Here is a 7,848-nt window from a genome sequence, read left to right as displayed (position 1 = left end):
ACACTTGCACAACCACTGACACTTAACAATCAGCCGTCACCTACTAAACAACACACCTAGTATTGTTTATTTGAATGTGCACACGTGTGTGTCAGAAACATTTGTATGTGTGAAAAAGTGTGACAGGATTGTGTGTGTGTAAGAGATGGAGAGAGTGCAAGAGAGCTGAACAAATTTTGTTTTAACAAGTGGGATGTTTATGTGCTGCATGTTAAACTTTATTGGCCGTGTGCATGTGTGCATGAGTGATATTGGTCTGTAAGTGGGTCTGTGAGACTGCACTTTTCTGTCAAAGTTGAGAATAATCTGAGGAATGCCTGACTTGGGACCAACGCATCAAGTTTAAGTATGCATAGGGAATGACTAATAGCATTCCACTCAATTTACTATAACATTGTTGTTTCCCAGTATAAGGCCTACAGTTAAAGCAAGGGCGAATTACCGTCCTTCAAATCCCAGGTGCACCAGTGTCGCTGGAGGCCCCCTGTTGTTGCAATTATGAGAAAAATCCTTATATAAATAAATAAATTATAATCATTTAATAATAAAAAATTATATAACATTTAAATAAATCAATAGAAAATGATAAACCATAATATAGAAAAAAATAAATAATAATAACATAGATAAGAACTTTAGCAGGAAAATAACTTTATTCAAGAACTGCTATATAAAGCCAAAAAAACCTCTGTTACTTTAAACTATCCTTGTATCTCTGTAAAGCCGCTTTGGAACAATCTACATTGTTAAAAGCGCTATATAAATGAAGATGACTTGACTTGACTTGAATAACAATAATATAAATAAAAATAAATCAATAAATGAATGGCCTAATTAGCCCTAACCATAATAGAGATTTATAACAATGTATTAATAAATAGAAAAAAAAATATTATTATAAATGATAAATATATCAATATAAACAAATGAATTAAGAAATAAATGTAAATAATAATTGATCATAAAAAATTATAACAATTGAAAAATACATAAATACCAGTAATAATAAAGCATAAATAAACAATAGCCTACAGAATAGTTAAAGGTATAGTGGAGGATTTTTTACTTTCGGGTGGATCACCTATACTATTGGTCCTCCTAATTGTCAATCATTCTGGTGAATCAATCAAACTTGTTCAAAAAGTGGAGAGGGCGGGTCTTATCTAAAATTCGGAAAGATCCTCCACTATACCTTTAACAAAAAAGACAAAAAATATAAACATATCAATATCAATTCATTAATAAATTATAAAACACATTTAAATCGATAAATAAATAAATAAATAAATCATTTTGTACGAGTAATTTTTCTCATAATGGCAAAATAAAAAGTAGCAAATTCTTTATTAGTATAACACATTGCAAAATGGACATTATATACGATATCAAAGCTGCAATAATGTGTTCAATTTGACATTTGTTGTGGCATTTTTCTATAGGTTTCTCTCAGTTTGAGACCCCTGATCGTCAGACGCCCCGTGGCACTGGGCTATATCCCCGCTCCATAATGCGTCCTTGTGTCAGAATAATGCACCATGGGAACAGCTATTTAGCGGTTGAGCTGTTTGTTGCCTTGCGCCCTTGGCCAGACACCCAACCAGAGTGTTCTCTCTATGGCAGCGTGATGAGCACTGTTTCTATCTTTGTGGGTACAACCGCTCAATTTACCACATGCAAGATCACCGGGCCCTTATGCCAGACACACCCCTGAGAACCAACATCTCACCAGAAATTGAGCGGTAGGCCCAACATTTACGCACACCCTCTCCTAATTCACTCTAATGAGATGCTGCGAGACAGCTTTAGTAGATAGGCACGCAAAGACAGGTCATTTGCATCCTCTGCCTTTTGTGCGCGTCCTGGCCGACACGCGGAAGCGTCCTCCGCTGGCAGTGTTGCCGTTTTCTGGAGATGAAAGCTAAATGAGAAGCTGTCATGATTGATTGGGAGAATGTAAGTGTGGGTTTGAACTGGGCATGTTGTGATTCAAACACTTGCGTTGGAGGGAAAGGCATGTGCACCACTTGCGCAAAACAACCACTCTTTTTAGAGCCTGTGATGGTGCGACTTCCTCAAAATACCTTCGCAGAGCGTGTCTATTGTTACCAGATGTCATTCTAACTTTCCAGCACACACTAATGTAGGCCTACAGCATTTGAGAGTAAAGGCCCGGTCACACCAAGAACCATAACTATAAAACGATAACTATAAGGATAAATGGTGAACGTGAATTCATGTTCCTAGAACAACATTCCAATCAACCAATCAGATTTGAGGGACAAGTTTAGGGTTTATGTCAAGTTTATGCTTACAACTAGCGTTAGGTTCTTACACATTAGTGTTATTCATCTATCATTTCCTTTTGATTTTGGGGAGAAGTTATGGGTAGGGTTAGGTTTAGGGATAGGGATAGGTTTTTAGACAGGAATGTTGTTCCAGGATCAACAAAAGATGTTGATTCTGGAACATGTCTTACTTGGAAAAATCACAGCGACCAAGGATAAATATAGCATCCACACCAACACAAAATTACGTTCTGTTTACTCTTGTCATCTGCTTCTTTAAATGCTTGATCTCACTAAAGCAAGATGGATTCTGATTGGCTGTCAATGTTTTCATCGTTCATCAGCTGGAAAAAGTCATTCAATCCCTGCTATGAAACGATGTCGTTCCTCTGTGATGTTATCGTTATAGTTGTGGTGTGGACTCTGCTATTGTTTTAAATTTAGACCCATTTTTAAACTATATCGTAGTAGTTATTGTCATAGTTCGCGTGACAAACTTTAAAAGCGGCAGACGACATGTTTATAATCAGAATGTTATCGTGCTAATATAGATATCGCTATAGTTATCGTTATTGGTGTGAATGGGCCTTAAGGATGTCTAACTGGATGCATTAAAGCAACCATTGTATATCTTTCATGTCAGAAATAGTTCAAGTGCACGAAGTACGTCAGAAACAGAACAGTTTCATGTCTGGGACTTGTCGCATCTAGTGTAGACAGCATCACCTTTTATAAAAGGTTCTATTGGCTTTTGTCTCGTCACATCACATCGCTCGCGTCTGTTGTAGACACAGTGGAACCCGACTCAGTGAGTCAGTGAGACCAGGGTCACTGTGCCACCCTGGCCCGAGGGCTGCAAGCAACATGTTGGCACCAGTGGTCACTGGTCGTCTTGGTGTTTGAGCAAATGATCCATCTGTGGAGCACATGGCTGTCCGCTCAGTGGTCTCTGCTCATTAGCCCCTCAGAGCCACTCCAGACACACACACACACACACACACAGGGGAAGAGCGGCCTTTTGTTTTCTGTGGCCTACGCACACTCTACGCCGAACCTCCTCCTTTTCTCTCCTCTCTTCCAACTAAATCTCTTTTCCGGCTTGATTCTCGCTGAAAACCATATGGCATGTGACATCATGGGGGCAGGAAGCCGAGCTAAAGGGAAGGATAGAGCAGAGGAGAGAGATCGGACTGGTGATGTCAGCAGACAGGCATGCAGGGAGGCCCAGTGGGGGTGGGGGGAGCAGGTTGGAAGTGCTTTGGGTTTTTTTTTATATTTCACTCCCACCTGGATAATCAGGGGGAAAATGGACGCGGGTGGGGGGGAAGATCTTGTGGACTCTGTGTGAACCGTTTTCCTTTTGGGACCTGTCCCCGTGCTGTAATAGAGAATGTCTGCCCTCATTTACCAGTCACATTTTAACATTGTCCAATCTAATATGCACAAAATGCACTCTGAGGTACAATCAGTCTAGGACAGCTATAACAACTAGGGCACCTATCATGTCCAATCAAAAAGGCATTATAAAGGAAATCCGTTCCTAATGCACTCTTAGCTGGGGTGAATCTGCCTCCAGCATTTTTCCTGCTGGATAGACCCATAGGGTACAAGGTAGTTTCAACATGTAAACTACTAATCAAAAGTTTGGACACACCTGACCTGTAGATTCTTTGTTATGACTATAGCTGCTATTCCATATCTTAGAATAACAGTACAGTCACCAAACCGAATAATTAATAATGATAATAAACAAATCAAAACTCTTATATTTTAGCTTCTTCGAAGTAAAATAGATACATTTATATGTATAAAGATCCATTTATACAATGAAAAACGAAAAATATATAAATAATATACATATACATATTATTTAACACTTTTATCTAATACGAACACTATCTTATGCATGAATTGTAATTTTTTTGTTTTTAATTTATGAGTTAGTGCAGAAAAAGCAGCCTTTTTGCACTGAAAAGTGCTCAGCATACATGGAAACTAATGTTTTAAACGCAATGCACCTCATGAAATTAAGTTAAGAGAATGAATGGAATGTGCAGTCAGTCTTAATAATGAAAATACATTTTTACACAATTTTTTTTCGAATTTTTTCGTGGTCCCCAGACTCCGCACATTCCATTCATTCTTTTCACTAACTCGATGAGGTGCATCGCGTTTTAAACAGTAGCTTCCGTATATGCTGAGCACTGGTTGGCTGCTTTTTCCCACACTATCCATTCCAACTCATATATTTTTTAAAGATTTTGTTAAGAAAAGAAATTTGTGCATAAGCATAATTAACAAAAAAATAAGCATAAGCCTTTAGAGGAAAGGTTTCAGGAGGAACATAAATCCGGTCAGGTGCGTCCAAACGTTTGACTAGAACTGTATTTAATTTCATTCTGTATAGCAGCTTTGATTTGTGTGGTACAGTAATGCACCGAGACCTTGGGCAGCGGTTCAGGCCTGGTATCTGGGATATGCATTAACCATGAGCGTAATGCACTGTGGCCAACTCTTTTCACTGAGTTGCCTTAATGAGACAAAAGTGCACATTCTACAGCTGTTTGCATTGAACCATGAGATTTTCCATGTTTATATGCAATGATAGACAGAATCTTGGATCTCCTCTCTTCCTCCTCAACGGACCCCAGGTCCATTTCCGTTAGCCTATTGCCTCGCACTCCCTCATGCCTCACCTAAACGCATCCAACTTCTCCTCGTCTATCTCATCTCCTTCTCTCTCGCCGAAGAGTCACGATCTGCGCACCAGGCTTTTTGTCTGTCAGACTCCCTCCCCTGTTCGCTCGCTGGGTGAACTCCACTGCTTTGTTGGGAGGTCCTGGTCTCCATACCACCCCCGTTCCAGCCAGTTCTCTATCAGCACAAACACACACACTACCCCTCTCCTCTGATTAATGGCAGAGCTGGGGCGTGTGCCAGGCCAGCTCCTCGCAAACTCAAGTGAAGTGAGAGAGAGAGAGAGGACAGGAGAGAGGAAGGCGAGGCAGGGCTGCCGCAGCTGTGGTTTTGGAGCCTGTCTCTCAGCCCCTGCTCTGCCCCCTCTCTCCATCTCCTCACTGGCTCCTTCGGGGACACACGCCTTGGCCAGGCCCCAGGAACCAGGGAGTCAGGGCCAGGGTAAGGGGAGAGGAAGGGGGAACAAGACAGCGAGAGAGACAGAAAGAGATAAAGGGAGAGCGAGTGTACAGAAAATGACAGGATGTTTGATTTTACTAAGGAATTTTGAGAGGTTATGGTTGAGACAACTAGATGTGGCAAGAAAAGGGTGCCTAAGAAATAACAGAAGAGTATGAAGTGTAATAGTAGCGCTTTTCCTCCTCCGGCGACACTAAAGACATTTGTAATGCTACAAAAGTTTTCTATTTAAAATAAAGTGTGGTTCTTTTGAACTTTCTATTCATCAAAGAATCCTGAAACAATGTAAAAGGGTTCCCGCAAAAACATATAAAGCAGCACTGTTTTTAACACTGATAATAATAAGAAATGTTTCTTGAGCAGCAAATCAGCATGATTTCTGAAGGATCAGGTGACACTGAGGTCTGGAGTAATGGCTGTTAAAAAATCAGCTTCGACTGGAAAAAGTCGTCATATTCGAAAATGTTGGAATTATGCAACATCCCCTCCTTCCTCAACGATTGGAAACATGGCGTGTTATCGTGATATCTTGTTCTAGCTAATTAAAAGAGCTAAGCTTAGTGCCATTTTTGACATAATCCCCTGGTTTCACAGACAGGGCTTAAGACTAGTCCTAGACTAAAATGTAAGTCTGAGCTGTTTCCACTGAAATAAACTTGCACTGACTGATCTTAAAAATATATCAGTGCCTTTTTAGTTTTAAGATGCACATCGGTAATGTTTTTTTCTAAGCATGTTTATAAAAATTACTTAAATGTCCTAATTGATCTATGGTCTAATCCTGGCTTAGTCTAAGCCCTGTCTGTGAAACCGGGCCAATATGTCATTTTAAAGGACTAGACTAAGCTAAACTGTTAGCATGCTAACCAAGGCTAACTAAAAACAGAAAGCGAAATGTTTAAATTGAACTTTTGTTGGGATATTTAAAAGACATTAAGTAACATATTTTTCATGATTAAGAATAAACAGACCATAAAGCTATTTTATAACACTTCTAATCATGCACTACCCTATCTAAGCCAATAAATTGATGTTTCAGCAAAGGGAATGCTTTCATAACATCAGATTGTATTAATGCTAGACCTGCCTATTTATAGAATTTATAGCAGGCCTACTATAATTTAGTGCCCAAGAACCAAGTTGTTTGAATGCAGCATTAGGATGCAACTTATTTTTTTCTAATACTGTTTGGCTAGTGACACAATGTATTGTGGATAGATCATGATTTCATAGTTTTCTTTCTTCTGCTAGCTAGCAGATGAGTTGCATCTTATGCTGTTGCTCTAGTATTGAAGGGTTCTGCGGCGTACTGCCGTCCCAAGCTTGCGGCCCTCTGTGTGTGAGTCTCTCTTGCGGTGTTTTATGGGCTATGGGCTGTGTGCTGCGGTGCTCTGACCTCGCTCTCACCCTGGTGCCACCCAGCCAGTGCAGGACTCAGGCACCATTGGCCCCTGCCAAAATCCCACAGCGCCACATCTGCTATCCATAAACGCCAGCCACTCTTGCTCTCCATCTCCTTCTCACACCCCTCCATCCCCTTCCCCCTCCTCCTCCTCCTCCAACTCTCAAACATATTTGCTTATTCTTGTTTTCCCAACTGAGCGGCAGTTAAATTATACTCCTGCACAATCTCTGTTTTACATTCAATTTAAACACTCAGTGGTTCTCCTCTTATCTCTTCCTCCCCTGCAATCCATCTCTCTCTCTCCTTTTTTTTTTACTCCATCTCCTCTTCCACTGGAAAAATCTTTCACCCGTTATGTCTTTAGTGGGATCCAGCTGTGTGTGGTGGCAGTGAACTGGGAACCACAGGACATTCCTGGTCCAAGAGGCCCCAAGCCACCAGCATTAACTCCTTCTGACTGTGGTCGAAACCAATCACATGCTTATATGAGCGCTGTCCAATATACCTCCATGTAGTTTGTCCCTCACTGTCCCAAACATTTTGCTTTCGATCAGCCAAAACACAATTCAACATTTCCACGTTAATCTCAAGCGGATGCTTCTGGTACGCGGTGGGGCTCAAGTGGAGGAAAAACTCGACAATCACATTCCACGCATGTTTTTAGAGGAATATTCAGGGGTCAATACAAGTGAAGCTCAGTTCACAGTTTTTGTGGCATAAAGATGATTTCCACATAATTTTTTTGACATGTCCCTTGTTTTCTTAAAAAAAAAAAAAAAAAGTTACAATAAGGCCCTTTCAATGGAAGTGAATGGGGGCCAATTCGTAAAGATTCAAATATTCAGTTTCAAAAGTAAAGCCACAAAATATAAACATTATGATTTTAGCGTAAAAAAATCATTACAAATTAACTTCAATTTTACAACTTTGTTGGCATAACAAAAACCCTAAAACGATCTTAAAAATAACAAGAACAATTTTACAGCTCAAGTTTTAACAGAA

Source organism: Squalius cephalus (genome assembly GCF_949319135.1).
Source record: "Squalius cephalus genome assembly, chromosome: 11".
In the NCBI taxonomy this organism is placed as follows: Eukaryota; Metazoa; Chordata; class Actinopteri; order Cypriniformes; family Leuciscidae; genus Squalius; species Squalius cephalus.
Note: the sequence above shows the minus strand (reverse complement) of the source record.